At 40.2% G+C, this 16,727-nt stretch overlaps 1 pseudogene; it reads left to right on the top strand.

Annotated features, from left to right (window-relative positions):
* The first annotated feature begins 4,840 nt into the window (after window positions 1-4,840).
* On the top strand, window positions 4,841-6,704 carry LOC144250576 (sodium- and chloride-dependent creatine transporter 1 pseudogene; annotated as a pseudogene).
* Window positions 6,705-16,727: the final 10,023 nt, after the last annotated feature.

Raw genomic sequence — 16,727 nt, 5'->3', positions numbered from 1 at the left:
GAGTTCATAATCCACTTGAATCAAACCGTGTAATATGATGTATTAAGAACTATGTAATGTTATGAACGACCAATAAAAAAAAAAAAAAAAAAAACTAAAAAAACACCTAGCATATGATCTACTCATTTCACTTCTGGGTATTTACCAAAGAGAAAAGAGAGCCTAAGTCCACACAAAGATCTGTAATACAGTTGTTCAGATGGGTTTTAGTTCTAAGAGCCAAATGCTGGAAACACTCAAATGGCTGGCTGTGGTGAACAGGCACATCCATACAATGGAATACTTTGAGCACTTAAAGGAACAAACTACTGATATAATCAGAAACAGAGACAAATCTCAAAATAATTACACTGAGTGAAAGAGGAGAGAGAGAGAGAGAGAGAGAGAGAGAGAGAGAGAGAGAGAGAACATGTTTTATAATTCCATTTACATAAAACCCTAGAATAAGCTGATTAACCTACAGTGATAGCAGATCAGTAGGTTGGTGGTTGCCTGGAGAAAGGGACAGAGGACCTTGAGGATAGAAGAACAAAGAAATTTGGGGTGGTGATGGATCTGTTCATTCTCCTCATTGTGATGATGGTTTCTTGGGTGTGCACATGTGTCAGAACTGATTAAATCATACACTTTGAACATGAAGTTTTTTGGATGTCAATTAGACTTCAATAAAACTTTCTTTAAAAAGAGCTACATGAATTTTACAATATCAATTTTAAATTGTCCCTTTTCCATCAGCATACCAAAAATATTTCTCTGTAGCAAACTTACTCATGTAACTGCTTCAAATACACCTTTTCTTTTGACATTTACTCCACATAAACACAATTGTAAAAGTAAATTACTGGCTGGGGATGTGGCTCAAGTGGTAACAGGCTTGCCTGGCATTTGCGGGGCACTGGGTTCAATCCTCAGCACCACATAAAAATAAAATAAAGATATTGTGTCCACCAAAAACTAAACAATAAATATTTTAAAAAATTCTTTCTCTCTCTCTCTCTCTCTCTCCTCCCTCCCTCCCTCCCTCTCTCTCTCTCTCTCTCTCTCTCTCTCTCTCTCCCCCTCCCTCCTTTAAAAAAAAAGTAAATTACTATTGGATAGAAATGTTAACAAATTGGTCTCCCTGGAGTGCACAGTTGTCTGTTTACTGGCTTCAAATGAAGACTGAATGTTTAGCTGAACTACCAGTACTGAAGCCTCAGTCACTGAATACTGAAAACACTACTTTTGCAAGCTGCCCTAAAACAATTCATTAATTTAAATAAATGTTTACTGCACATGTGCTCTCTGTATGCCACTGTTGAAAGGGCTTGATTTCATGCATAATGGACAGTACCAAACTACAAAGTTATTCCATGTCTTCTTTTGAATAATATGTAAGATTTAGAAACACTTAAATCACATGATGAAAGAATAGCAATGGAAACAGGCCACAGACAGCCAAGAACAGTGACTCTCCTAATTAAAGGTTAAAATAATAAATTTCAATGATAATATGACTGAAGAATTGTATCCTAACAGCTTAATTCCAACATTACAAGTATTTCTCATATCTTAAGTGAAGTCAGAACAAAGATTACAAATTACTACCTCACACAGTGAGTATGAAGTCTGCCAGCTCTAAGACGTCATTCTGGCTTAGATATATGAAAGGATGTGAAAAGACAGACCCCAAATGATTTTTTTATACCAATAACAAATAGGAAGTTTTAAATGAATTCTCTAACAGCTGGTATCAAAGATAATCCTCTGTAGCAGCATATTCTTCATTACTGAGTTCAGTTAATTGGACCAAGAATGGAAATTACTATATCTTATAGAAGATACAAGCTCTGCCACAATATACAAGACATTTTACAGCTTAGCAAGGGAGTCCATTTGAAAATTTTCCACTATCTTTTTCCCTTGAAATGATACTATCCTTTAAGGTTGTTTCTCTAAAAGAACCCAACATCTGCTCCATTTGTATACAAGGAATTTAAGCATTTTCTACTGTCATGTATAACTGATCATAACTAATGAATAATTAAAAAAAGAATCCAACGAACCCATGCCAGGTACACAAAAATCTATAAAAATCCCTTGTTAGCAATAACTATGGATGGCATGTGCTTCTGATTCACTTAGAAAGTCACTCTTCTTCTAATTTTCTTCAGGTTTTTCAGAACTGTCATGTTTTGTGTTCTCAAAGATGGAGTTTTGCTAAACAATAAGCTTTTAGTAAATTTTGACTGACATGATTCCTCTGCATGTGTTCTAAACACATCCTACCCAAATTCATATCTACATTAAACACTACTAATCCTGAGTGTTCAGTAACCATGGAATGCAGAACACGAGTTCTGAAAGCACAATATCCAAGTATTCTCATCTTCATGGAGAAGCAGTATCCACTAAACAAAAGTTGAAACAAACCATAATATTCAGTTATTGCATCTTCTATTTATTGATTTTTGGAGTTTTAGAAATGCCAATGGTTTGCTTTAGGTAAATTGGTGAAAAAAGCAAAGACATTTAACCACTTTTAATTAAAATTATGAAACTTTACATCTCACCTCTGAAACTGATTTTAATTAAAATTGTGAAATAATACCTGCTACAGCTTGAGTTCCATTGAACCTAAGAGCCAATTTGTGGTTCCTCAAGATACATCCAATGTCAATTACTGCCCTCCTGTTGCATTTTACCTTGAAGAAAAACACTGTTTCATGGAGTAAGATCTACTTGTAATTTGTAATGTGCTTGGCACTGTGCTTACCAGTTTATATGCAGCAGCTGTGCTCATCCTCAAAACAATGCTACAATGGAGAATAATTTAGAAAGGTAGAATGTAACTGACCTTAAATAACTTGTCCAAGGTCACTGAACTACTTCCCATTACTGACAACACAGAGTATATCTTAAACCTTTTAACAAGAGGGCCCCGAATTGGACCAAACCTGCCAGAGAAATTGGATCCATCTCATCATGAGTAATTCCCATTTAATCTCAGTACAGTTATTTTTCTCTAATTCACCTTAATCTGACCATTTGCCTTGGCATGGAGGAGAAACAACATAGTGGCAGAGCTGGGTGTGTGCAACAATTTATCTTCCAAGTTTTGGCTTTCAGCTAGCCTTTATTGTTATATCTAGGAAAGTTAGGCAAGATCAAGATCCTTAGTAAAATGACATTATAGAGTGGCCTTACCAGCAGTATTATTATTAATCCTGACCATGTTTAAAGTGACATTAAATATTCAAGACAATGCTGATCTTAACTGTAGCAGTTTTTATCACATAAGCAAATGATTCGTGCCATGTTATAACAAATACGATACATAAATGAGTAATTTATACTTCATTCCTCCAAAAATGACTTTGTATTTCATTAATGAAAACATAGAACAGTGATTTGTTTGTGCAACTGAGTATTAAACCCAAGGCCTCACACATGTGAGGGAAGCCACATCCCCAGCCAAGAATGCTTGTTTTTGAATGATGCTGTTGGCGTAACAGTGTAGTGCCAGTCCAGCCTGACCACTGTCCTCTGACAAAAATTTTTATTTAACTGCTAAACACACTGATGTTTCATGGATAACATCAAGAAAAGTAGTTTACAGAAACCACATAACTTCCACCCTTTTAGAATTGCTGTACAATATTGTGTTCTCTTTGAGATGCATAAAGAAATTTAAATTCACACTTCACTAGCATAGGAGCAAGAACAGCATCTACTGTTCTTTGTCCATTAAGAAAGATTGTTCAACCAGGTTGGTGGAACACACCTGTAATCCCAATGGCTTGTAAACCTGAAGCAGGAGGACTGCAAGTTCAAACCCAGCCTTAGCAATTTAGTGTGGCTTTAAGCAACTTAACAAAACTCTGTCTGAAGAAAAAGAAAAAAGTTGGGGATGTGGCTCAGTGGTTGAGCACTGTGGGCTCAATTCCTAGTACAAAAATAGGCAGAAAACAAAAAACTCAATAAGCTACACTGTATAAAATGAATTTTAATTACTTTTTCTAGGAGCTGATTAGGGTACCTCTGAAAATCCATGCTGGAAAGTCATAGCAAAGAAAATAACCAGTCTCTAGAGGGGAATAGTCACAAAAACATAACATCTGGACAGTCACATCCCAAACAAAGCTGGTCTAAATGTGAACTCTGTTTACTTTCTGCATTCTAGTCTACTCACTTGTGAACCTTGTTCTTGCACAGAAATGCTGTCATCATGGGCTATTCACGTCACAAACTTCTGAAGTATTCTCAACTTTACTATTCAGATCTCAACAATTACCCAAGCCAGAGAGGGACGGTGGGAGTGCGGTGGCGAGTCGCTGAGCCCGCCGCGGCCCGGAGAACGGCTTGAGCCGCTGCCGGGAAGGAGGGGCCGAGGTGCACCCGGGCCGCTGGAGCCCCCGGAGCCGCCAGAGCCGCCAGAGCCACGGACGAGGAGTGCAGCCGCTGCCGGCCAGGGCCGGGGCAGGGGGCGCGGGCCACAGGTCCCTGCTCCGGCCCCCATTTGCAAACAGTGGGCGCCTGATGCCGCCCGCGCCCCGCTAGGCTGAGCCTCACGCCAGGCGAGCAGCCGCCGCCACCGCCGCAACTGGAGTCGTGGGCAGGAGCCTTGGGAGCCGCAGCCGCCGCCCGCACGTCCCCGGGCCCCCTACACACGACCCCGGCTGGCCGCGCGGCCCTTCTGGGCCAGGGCGAAAAAGAGTGCCGAGAATGGCATCTACAGAGTGTCCAGCGAGGAGAAGAAGGGCCCCCTCATCGTGCCCAGCCCGACGGGGCCCCGGCCAAGGGCGATGGCCCCGCCGGCCTGGGGACGCCTGGCGGCCGCCTGGCTACACCACCACAAGAAACTTGGACCCGCCAGATGGACTTCATCATGTCGTGCGTGGGCTTCCCCTTGGGCCTGGGCAACGTGTGGCGCTTCCCCTACCTGTGCTACAAGAACGGCAGAGGTGTGTTCCTTATTCCCTATGTCCTCATTGCCCTGGTTGGAGGAATCCCCATTTTCTTCCTGGAGATCTCACTGGGCCAGTTCATGAAGGCCAGCAGCATCAACGTCTGGAACATCTGTCCTTTATTCAAAGGCCTGGGCTATGCCTCCATGGTGATCGTCTTCTACTGCAACACCTACTACATCATGGTGCTGGCCTGGGGCTTCTATTACCTGGTAAAGTCCTTCACCACCACTCTGCCCTGGGCCACGTGTGGCCATACCTGGAACACTCCTGACTGTGTGGAGATATTTCGCCACGAAGACTGTGCCAATGCCAGCCTGGCCAATCTCACATGTGACCAGCTTGCTGATAGTCGGTCCCCTGTCATCGAGTTCTGGGAGAACAAAGTCTTGAGGCTCTCTGCAGGGCTGGAGGTGCCAGGGGCCCTCAACTGGGAGGTGACCCTATGTCTGCTGGCCTGCTGGGTCCTGGTCTACTTCTGTGGGTGGAAGGGAGTCAAGTCAACAGGAAAGATCGTGTACTTCACTGCTACATTCCCCTATGTGGTCCTCGTCGTGCTGCTGGTGCGTGGAATGCTACTGCCTGGGGCCTTGGATGGCATCATCTATTATCTCAAGCCTGACTGGTCAAAGCTGGGGTCACCTCAGGTATGGATAGATGCTGGGACCCAGATTTTCTTCTCTTATGCCATCGGCCTGGGGGCCCTCACAGCCCTGGGCAGCTACAACCGCTTCAACAACAACTGTTACAAGGATGCCATCATCCTGGCACTCATCAACAGCGGGACCAGCTTCTTTGCTGGCTTTGTGGTCTTCTCCATCCTGGGCTTTATGGCCACAGAGCAGGGCGTGCATATCTCCAAAGTGGCTGAATCAGGGCCAGGCCTGGCCTTCATCGCCTACCCCCGGGCTGTCACGCTGATGACTGTGGCCCCACTCTGCGCTGCTCTGTTCTTCTTCATGCTGCTGCTGCTAGGCCTGGACAGCCAGTTTGTAGGTGTGGAGGGCTTCATCACCGGCCTCCTCGACCTCCTCCCGGCTTCCTACTACTTCCGTTTCCAAAGGGAGATCTCCGTGGCCCTCTGCTGCACCCTCTGCTTTGTCATCGACCTCTCCATGGTGACAGATGGTGGGATGTATGTCTTCCAGCTGTTTGACTACTACTCAGCCAGTGGCACCACCCTGCTCTGGCAGGCCTTCTGGGAGTGTGTGGTGGTAGCCTGGGTGTATGGAGCTGATCGCTTCATGGATGACATTGCCTGTATGATTGGGTACCGACCTTGCCCCTGGATGAAATGGTGCTGGTCCTTCTTTACCCCGCTGGTCTGCATGGGTATCTTCATCTTCAATGTTGTGCACTATGAGCCGCTGGTCTACAACAATACCTACGTGTACCCGTGATGGGGCGAGGCCATGGGCTGGGCCTTTGCACTCTCCTCCATGCTATGTGTGCCCCTCTACCTGCTGGGCTGCCTCCTCAGGGCCAAGGGAACCATGGCAGAGCGCTGGCAGCACCTGACCCAGCCTATCTGGGGCCTCCACCATTTGGAGTACAGAGCTCAGGATGCAGATGTCAGGGGCCTGACCACCCTGACTCCAGTGTCCGAGAGCAGCAAAGTTGTCGTGGTGGAGAGTGTCATGTGACGGGCAACCCCAGCTCACATCACCAGCTCATCCTCTGGTAGCCATAGCAGCCCCTGCTTTAGCCCCCACCCCACCCCTCCAGGGGGCTTGCCTTTCCCTGACAAGTTTTGGGGTCTGCCTGTGAGGAGGGGAAGAAGCACCTTGAGTGCTAAAATAACTTTTTTCCATTTTTAATAAAACACCAAAAATATCACAACCCACCAAAAATAGATGCCTCTCCCCCCAACCTCTGGGCCCTAGCCAAGCTGGTCCATGCGTTGCTCCCAGGCCCTGCCTCCCAACTCTCCTCTCCAAGACCCATCTCCTACCCCTGCTAGGCCCATCCTGCCCCCATCCCTAGGCTCTGCTCTGTTAAACATCCTTGGGTGGCCCCTCACCCCCAGAAGCAACAGTGGTAGCTTGGGGAACAGGAGGGAAGGGGGAGGCAGGATGGGGGGGGAGGGGTGTGCAGGGGATCCTAGGTGAATGTTTAAGCTGGACTACACCCCTCTCTCCACCCCTATCCCTGTTCTAGAAGCTTAGAGAGCCAGCCAGCAATGGAACCTTCTGGTTCCTGCGCCAATTGCCACCAATATCAATTGTGTGAGCTTGGGTCCAAGTGCACGTGTGAGTGTAGAGGATGTGTAGATCTCTCTTAGCGAAGGCGAATACCAGATGTTAACTGTGCCTCTGGGCAATGGAGGCTTGTACTTTGCACATTTTATAAAAACTTGAGGAGTGAGATTTCTGCTTGTATATTTCTAAAACGAGAGCCCTAACCATCCCCTCTCCTTACCACTCCCTTTCCTCCTAGCCCATCCTTCCTCTTGCCCCTAGCCAAGGAGTGTGAATTTATAGATCTAATTTTCATAGGCAAAAGAAAAGCTTAAAGCTGTTTGAGCGTGTGAGTCTGTTGAGTGGATGTGCGTGTGTGGCCCCCAGGCCCACACTGGGGTGGGAAAGTGCATGGTGGGGGCCTCAAAGGTGTCCCCACACTGCTCCTTTGTCCCCAAGTCTGTGGGAGGGGGAGGCTGCAGCACCCTGTCCCAGGATCTGGGGCTGCTCACCTGGCATGCTCAGGCTTGCCCACACCCTGCTCCCTGGGCTGGGCTCCATTGCAGGGATCATCCATGGGCACAGCCCAGGGAAGGGATCCCGGGCACAGCTCCCACCTCCAAGCTTAAGGCTGATGCACTTTCCACATCTTGAGTCTTCCGTGTAGCAGCTTTAACAAACCTCTGTGTCCCGTCAAGCCCAAAATGGCTTAGAGGCCCCTAGAAAGGCTTACCCCACCCAGAGACCTAGGCTGGAGGAGTGGGGCTGAGTGAGGGCACAGGGCTGCAGGGACGTTCTTACTGTGCTAAAAAGCCACTGCAAACATAGCAATAAAAACACGTCATTTTCAAAAAAAAAAAAAAAAAAAAAAAAACAATTACCCAAGCCAGCTTGAATTACCAAAGAGAAACAGATGGTTCTGCTCCACAATCCTTCCCCTCTTCTTGGAATGCTAGTGATGATGGCAGGAACTCCCAGCAAAGCTTCTGCCTGAGCAGGGGCCACAATACCCAAGGCTAAGAGTGCTCTTGAGTGCTGTTGTTTTGGCTCAGTGTTAGAGAACTTGCCTAGCATGTATAAGGCACTGGGTTTGATTCTCAGCATCACATAAAAGTTAAAAAAAATACAGTTCAACAACAAGTAAAGAAAATTATATATATATATATATATATATATATATATATATATATATATATATTAAAAAAAAAGAGTGCTCTTGGGATTTTAAAAAGCACAGCTGGGAGGAGACTCTCTTTCCTCCCTCTTGTGGGAGAGCCTGAAAATGGCCCCCTGCTCTGTCACTGTTTACCCCCAAGGGCCTAAAATCATGCTGGCTTCTGTGGCATTTCATTCCTTTAGTCCTTCTTCAGAAATCTTCCTTCTTCACTAATCCTCCTTTTAATTTACAATGGTTGATTGCAACCAAGCATCCCAACTTGCACCTTCTAAACATTTCCAAACTGTGTATCCACCTCTATTATCTGTGCCTTAGCTCAGGTCCTCATTGGTTCTCATCTGGAGTAGTCCAACAGCCCCAGAATTCTCCTATCTCTAGTCCTCACAACCATCATCTGTGGTACAGTTAACAGGAGAGACCATGTTCCTCACATACACCCAAACTCATCAATGGCTCTCCATTATTAAAGAGAGATCTAAATTCCTAAAAATGACTCACCCCACTCTCTATATACAATCTTCTCTCCAGCCAAAGCTGTTCCTCCTTGACTCACATTTTAGCTCTGATTACCCAGAACTGCCTGGGTTTGGGCTGGAACTCAGATACACACATACACCACACTGAATTAATTAGTGAGTAGGAAGTTCCCATTCTTGAAAACCTGGAGAAGTCAAAGAAAAGTGGCTTTCTTCAGGCTTTCCTCTAGGTATCAAAGTCATCACATTGATATTTACATTTCATTACATTAATATCCCTAAATATTGTGGTTATAGGTAACTGGCACCAAGGTATACAACACACAACAGCAAGTGTCTGAAAGAAAGAATCATATACTATAACTAAAGGTTCTGATCACCCACACATCTCTGCAGACAGAGTACCAACACTGACTCCCTGTGAGGCTTTCTCACCCAGACAGTGCCCCTCCTCCTCCACTGATGCCACTACACTCCATAGAAATCTGTAGCCTGGTACATGACCTCTTGTTTTTTAAGGACAGGACCATGTTCCCAGTATCCCTGGATCTCCAAGCCCAGTCAGGTTTTCAGAATACATTAGACATTTATAAATGTTTACAGAATAATATGTGTATTCTGAGCTAAGCAGAACACTCAAAGACATTTTCTGATTTTAAAAAAGTACACTGGATATCAGGTTTGAAAACTTGGGCTTCACCCATTAAATTTGAAGAAAATATTTGAAAACAAAATATTTTCTAATATCTCTAACCTATTTTATAGTTAAAGAGATGATCATTGTTTCTGTAGAAAAAAAATTAATAGGAGATGTGGAGAAATAAGGTCTGTTTTTTTTTTTAACTTATAGAAAACTTAAGAGAAAACTGTATAAGCAGTCAAAAGACCTGGTAAATTGGACTCCAACAAAAAATCTATTTACTTCATTAGAAGTGAAAAGACTATAGAATAAAAAAAATTTATACTTCTAATATCTCATAAGAGTACATTTGTGTATATCCAGAATACATAAGAACTATTACAAATGAACAAGAAAAGGACAGCTCAACTTTAAAATGGGCAAAGAATCTGAATAGGCATTTGTCTAACAAAGATAAATAATGGCTAAAAAGTACATGAAGTTATTCAATATCATTAGTTATAAAGGAAATGCAAATCCAAACCACAATGAGATGCCACTTCATACCCCTTAGGATGACTACTATGAAAAAAAAAATACCATGGCGAACTGTTGGCAAGAATATGGAGAAATGAAATCTTCAAACATTGCTGATGGGAATGTAAAATGGTAGAGTCACTTTATAAAACAGTCTGGCAGAGTTACTTATGGTCCATTAATTTCACTCCTAAATATCTACCCAAAAAAAACATAAGTCAAGTAAAAAACACAAATATTCACAGTGGCATGATCATAAGAACCACAAAGTGCAAGTCACCCAAATATCCATCAACTGATAAATGGATAAACAAACTGTAGTGTACCCATATAACACAACACTATTTAGCAATAAAAAAGGAATAAAATTCTGATATGTGCTACCTCAAAAATAGGCTAAGAAGCCAGACACAAAGGGCCATATATTGAATGATAACATTTATATAACATATCCAGAACAAGTAAATCCACAAAGAGAAAAAGGAGATTCATAGATACATGAAGCAAGAGTGAGTGGAGAGTGATGACTAAAGGGTATGGATCTTCTTTGAAGATGACAAAAATGTTTCAGAATTAGACAGCAAGATAGGCACACAACTATGTGAATATACTAAAACTCAGTGAATTGCACTTTTCAGGAGTGATCTTGAGGGTAATGTGAATTATATATCAATAAAACTGTTATTTTTTAAAATAATTGCACAAAGTCATATAGTTACACCTCTGCATAAGGGTCTCGTTGAATCACTCTGCCTGTGACAGAATATTCTGTCATAAAAACACACAATCTGTTCAAATGGGGAAATAATCTATGTCCCTACCAATAAATTCCTATTGTAACCAACCATATAACCAGATCCAAAGTAAAAAGAGCAAAGAACAAAAGAGCATGCAATTCACAGTTAGCTGGCAGGTTACAGAATGAAACTAACCAAACACTACAAAAGAAAAAAAATGTTTATTACGACTGCCCATTTCTTTTCAATTACATGGATTGAAACAAGTCAAAATCCTTTACATTTATAAGAAAATCTTCCAGATTCTTTATTAGCGCATAGCAAGGAAAAATAAGCATTCTCTCCTATAACCAAATTAACAATCCACCGAATGTCTGTTTGTACTGGGCAGCAGGAACCTTTCATTTTGGAGTGCTGCTAAATTAAACAAGCCTATGTTGTATTGAACACAATGAGCCAGACACCCTGGCATGCTCCTTCACTTCATTAGTTGGTGCTGAAGTACATTAAAAATAAAGAGGATAGTATTAATAATGGCAATGGTGATGACAGAATAAAGTTATTGTCAGTCTTTTCAACACTTCCATTATCTAGACTACAACCATGGAAACATTCAAACAACTTTCTACTTTTTTTCTTCTTTTTTTGTGGAACTGAGGATTGAACCACACAGAGATGTACTACCTCTGGGCTACATCCCCAGACCTTTTTATTTTAATACAAGGTCTCACTAAGTTGCTGAAACTGGCTTTTTACTCTTTATCTCCCTGTTGCAACCTCTGAAGTCACATAGAACGTTCTAAGATTCTACCAACACCCTTTTCTGTATGCATAAGAAAGCACTGGACCTTAGAGATAGAGAGAACTGAATTCAAGTGATACTTTTTTGTTTGTTTGTTTTTATTTTTTTTTAACATGCTTGCTACATGCCCAAGGACAAACTTCGCAATTTTACTGAGTCCTTGGTGTATTGAGAACAAAATGAAGTAATGCACACAAAGAGCACAGTGCAATGCTCAATCCACAGCCCACCACAAATATCCTCACTGTTCACAACTCTTCACAGCAAATACTCATTTCAGAACTTATATCAGAGTAGGGATGATTAACATTGGCCATCCTTCTACCTTGTGGACATCTAAAGATCTATGAAGATTTCACATTGAATGAATAATCTTTCTCCTTCATCCACCTCCCACATCGGTATTTGAAAAAGCTGTCAATAAAGTCTCTTTTAAACATATTAAATCAGGGCATGACACAAAGCATTCATTCACCTAAGAGGTATTTTCAGAGAACTGAACTGAGAGAGAGAAAGAGAGAGAGAGAAACACTCTCTATTAGAAAGAAATGACTATTTTGCAGTGCAATAATTGGTAATTTTTCCATAAAAAATGATACAATCTGATTATAATTCCCAAGTGTCTGTTATCTGTCCTTAAAGTAAAAGAAAAAGGAAGTGTGATGGTTTCAAGCACCAAGAGAAGATGTGGGAAGATGTCCTTTCCCATTGACAGCAATTAATGTTTGAGTGATTGCTGCTAGAATGTTCAGACTGAAAAACTTTCTTATATTAGAACAGACTGAAATATATCTAAAACAAAACACATGGGGTTTAACATACACAAGCACAAGCTTTACCTAGGTGTCCTCTCTAAACAAACCAAAGAAGGAAAACCTTGTGTGAAATTTCAATTGCAGTGCTACAGATAAGGTGTGGGGAAGGTGATAGTGGTTTTCAGCCATATTCCCATGCTGGATGTCTATTTAAAGACGTCATCTAGACTCTGTAAGAATAGACTCACTCTGCCTAGCTCCACACAAATTTGCATCATGCCACACACTGGAAAAAAACTTTTAGTGTTAGAAGAGAAAAAATTTCTTAGAAGAATGGGAATTTCTCATAACTTTGGGATATCCCTAAGGAGTTTCACTAACCTCTGAGCTCATTATGGACCTTGTGCCCCAAAGCTACTGCTCTTCCCTCCCTTTTCTAAAACTCCACCCATAAGACATTGAGTTAACAGTGACCCTGGGGGAGACCTGGTCAGTTGCAGAGTTTACAAAAGGAAGCCCTGAGCAGCTCTCATCTACACTGGATATCAACACTTGGCATCTTTCCTCTCACTGCAGCTCCGTACTACCACCCTGATTGCAAAGCTGTTTCACCTCAAAGAGTACAAATTCTCAAATTGTGCACAGGAAGACTCAGCTTCTCTATCTACCCAACTTTTCAATCAAATGATCACTTACTATGCCAGTCTAACGTAAGCTTTTTGCCTAATATAGGAATAAACTGTTTCGAATACACAAAATTGAACCCATTTAATATGTAATAAAGTCTTTTATTGGTAGCTGTAGATGGACATAATAGCTTTCTTTCTTTTCTCTCTCTCTCTCTCTCTCTCTCTCTCTCTCTCTCTTTCTTTCTTTCTTTCGTGCTGAGGATCTAACCCAGTGCCTCACACATGCCAAGCAGTTACTCTACCACTGAGCCATAATCCCAGCCCTGTAATTATGTCTGAATATCTATTTAAATGTAGTATAAAAATTTTAATAAATGAAGATAACAGGAGAAATAAAGAATAAAAGATAAAGGTGGACACAATACCTTTATTTTATTCTTATGTTTTGCTGAGGATCAAACCTTGTGCCTCATACATGCCAGGCTAGCATGCTATGACTTGAGCCACATGCCCAACAATCAAGTTTTCAAATATTATAATAAGTTAAAATCAAGGCAAAAGACCTAAAAACAACTCAATATGTTTAAATATTTTCATTACATTTAATGCCTAAGAATATCTCACACATAAGAATCACAAGTATGTTCTTAAGGAAGAGAATTCTTTATGTTAATTAACAAGAATATTGAAAACTCAATGTTTTCTTCAATAGTTGGGTACAGTAGAACACACCTGTAATCCCAGCAACTCAGGAGACTGAGGCAGGAAGATCAAAAGTTCTAGGACAGCCTCAGCAACTTAGCAAGGCCCTGTCTCAAAATAAAATAAAAGGTTCTGGGGATCTAATTTACTGGTGAAGTGCCACTGGGTTCAATCCCCAGTACCAATAAAAAAACGTTACCTCAAAAATGTTCTTTTTTTCCTATTGGATTAGCAAAGGTTAAAAAAATTAACAAAACTTGGTATGAGCAAGTGTTTTGAAAATAGTATTCTTATGAACATTGAGGGGGGATAGTTTTTACACATAACAGCTTAGCCATATTTATCAATATTTAAAATGTATAATATTTGACCTGGCAGCTATACCTCTAAGAACATAAATGAATAAGTATACTATCATCAACATACCATTATTCACAAGAAAGAAAAAACAAGTAACAATCTAAATGGTTATCAAAGGAGTAGATACATAAAGTATGATGGCTCTAAATGAGGGACAGCCAGAGATAGGCTTGTAGCTCAGTGGTAGGGCACTTTCCTGGCATGTGTGAAGCACAGGGTTTAATTCTCAGCACCACATATGTAAAAGAAGATCCACTGACAACTAAAAATTTTTTTTGAAAAACTAGGCAGCCAGTAAAATGATCACCGATGATTTCGCAAATCAGTTTCAACTCACAAATAGAGATATATAAAACACATTAAAAAGGACCACATAGCTTCAAATATAGAGAAAGACTGATGTTTGTTTAAAGTCTTATACATACTTTTATATCCATCAATAAGTTTCCAAAAGTGTGTTAATGGTGGCCATTTCTTTGTGCAGGAGATGAGGACTTACTTTTTCATTATGTTGTTTTATATGGGTAGAAATTTTTCTAATTATTATAATAAAAATAAACAGGAGGGCCTTGAAGACAAGACTGTTTGTTTCCTTTCTGAGAAGCAAGAAGGAAAATCTAGTTAGTTTTAAAAGTTATTAAAACTTTTATAAAACAAATAATGTGATACTGGTACATGAAGAAAAAGTCTAATAGCATACAAACCCAGAGACACTTCAGGACATCCAAAAGTTAAAAATACAATAAGAGTGTTCAAATAAGGGCTCTAAGGCTGGGGATGTGGCTCAAGCGGTAGCGCGCTCGCCTGGCATGCGTGCGGCCCGGGTTCAATCCTCAGCACCACATACAAACAAAGATGTTGTGTCCGCCGAAAACTAAAAAAAATATTCTCTCTCTCTCTCTCTCTCTCTCTCTCTCTCAAAAAAAAAAAAAAAAGGGGGGGGGCTCTAAAACCAACAGATGAAAATAACAGGCACACAGAAAAACATAAACTTGAATCTACACATCATTCTGAAACCAGAATAAATCCTAGTTTGAACATTTAAATGTAAAATTGATGGCATAAAAGTACTAAAAGAAACCATGGGCAAATTCTAAAAATCTTGGAAGCGTTTCAGTGACTTAAAATCCAGATACCATAATAAGTAATATAAACTGTGAAATTAAAAGAAAAAAATGTAAGACTTCTGTATATTAAAATATGTGAAGGTAAATGAAAAATAAGTGAAAATCTGGGGAAAACTATAATTTATATCACACAAGACTAATCTCTCCAATTTATAAATTTCTAGAAATTGAGAAGGAAAAAAAGGAATTCAAAACAAAAATGTGCAAAACACATGAACAGAGAATTCACAGAAAAAGAAATACAACTAGTTTTTAATGCTCAGCCTCATTAATAATGATAGCAATGCACATTAAATCTACTCTATATTGATAATTCTCATCTATCAAACTGTTAACAAATTCAAGGGTTGTAAACATAGTACATTGGAAAGGTGCCAGAAAAATAGGATCTCTCTCATACACTGCAATCTGCCCTCTTGTATCTGTGGTATCCATACTGGATTCAACAATCAGAGGTAAAAATATTTTTTTGAAAAATTGTCATACTGAACACATACCAACTATTTTCCTTGTCATTAGTCCCTAAACAATAACAACTATTTACATGATATTTACATTGTATTAGGTATTCTATGAAATCAAAAGATAATTTAAAAGTATGTGGAGGATGTGCATAACTTACATGCAATTACTAAGCCTTTTTATAAAAGAGACTCAAGCATCCTTGAATTTCAGTATCCACAAACAATCAATCTCCATGGATAACAGGAGAAACTATACTTGTGGGAGTTCAAAATGGTGCAATACTTAAGAAAGAAAGTATTTAACAAAATTATAAATGCAATGCCCACTGGTGCAGAGATCCCACTTCTAGGAATGTATCCCACAGATGTACCTGCACATGTATAAAATGATACTTATACACCACAGTATGGTTTGTGATAAACATAGAGATGACCAAAATATCCACCAAGGGAGCTGGTTAAATAAACAAGGTACTTAATAGATACTGTTTAAACAAAGCTGTTTTTTAAAAAGTGTTTTCTATAAACAAATATTATATTCTATCTAAATAAATAGTAAAAGAAAAATATCTCAAAAGCATATAATGAAAAAGCGATGGAACAGAATTAATTACATAGAATGCTACATTTTATATAAAAAGAATATAGTATACTAGCATTTCTCCTACTATAAAAGGAAACAATTAACATCTATGAGAAATACATTAAAAGAGGTTATCTAAGAAAGAGGAGTGAAGGGGGGGAGAAGAAGTTGGAATTCAGATTTTCCCAAGCATGCCTGTGTCATTTTAACTTTTGAACCATAAAAATATGTTATCTATATTAAAATAATTTTAAACATTAAAAAGAATACTTAAAGAAAGAAGAAAAAGAGACATCTATAAATAAGACTTAAAACCAAACTTTAAAGAGATTTTTTTGTTCTGAAATTTGATGCTGAAAAGTAACCTTTGTATGGTCATTGCAAAAAAAAAATGCTTTTTCCCTTTTTCAATCAAGTTAAAGGATATGATAATCTGTTTTTAAAAAGCTATTTGAAAGAGTAAGAAATTAGGAAAGAGGAGAGAAATGTACAATGAGGACACTCTAGTATAATGGTTCTTCATGTATGGTTCCTGTACCAGTAGCATCAGCATCATATGATAATTTGTTAAAATTAAAATTCTCATGCTCCCACCCAGACTACTGAATCAGAAACTTTGTACTAGTACAGCAATCC

The sequence above is a fragment of the Urocitellus parryii genome, chromosome 16 (genome assembly GCF_045843805.1).
Source record: "Urocitellus parryii isolate mUroPar1 chromosome 16, mUroPar1.hap1, whole genome shotgun sequence".
Taxonomy (NCBI): Eukaryota; Metazoa; Chordata; class Mammalia; order Rodentia; family Sciuridae; genus Urocitellus; species Urocitellus parryii.
The sequence above is the reverse complement of the archived record's forward strand: the minus strand, read 5'-3'. Positions and strand labels throughout refer to the sequence as shown.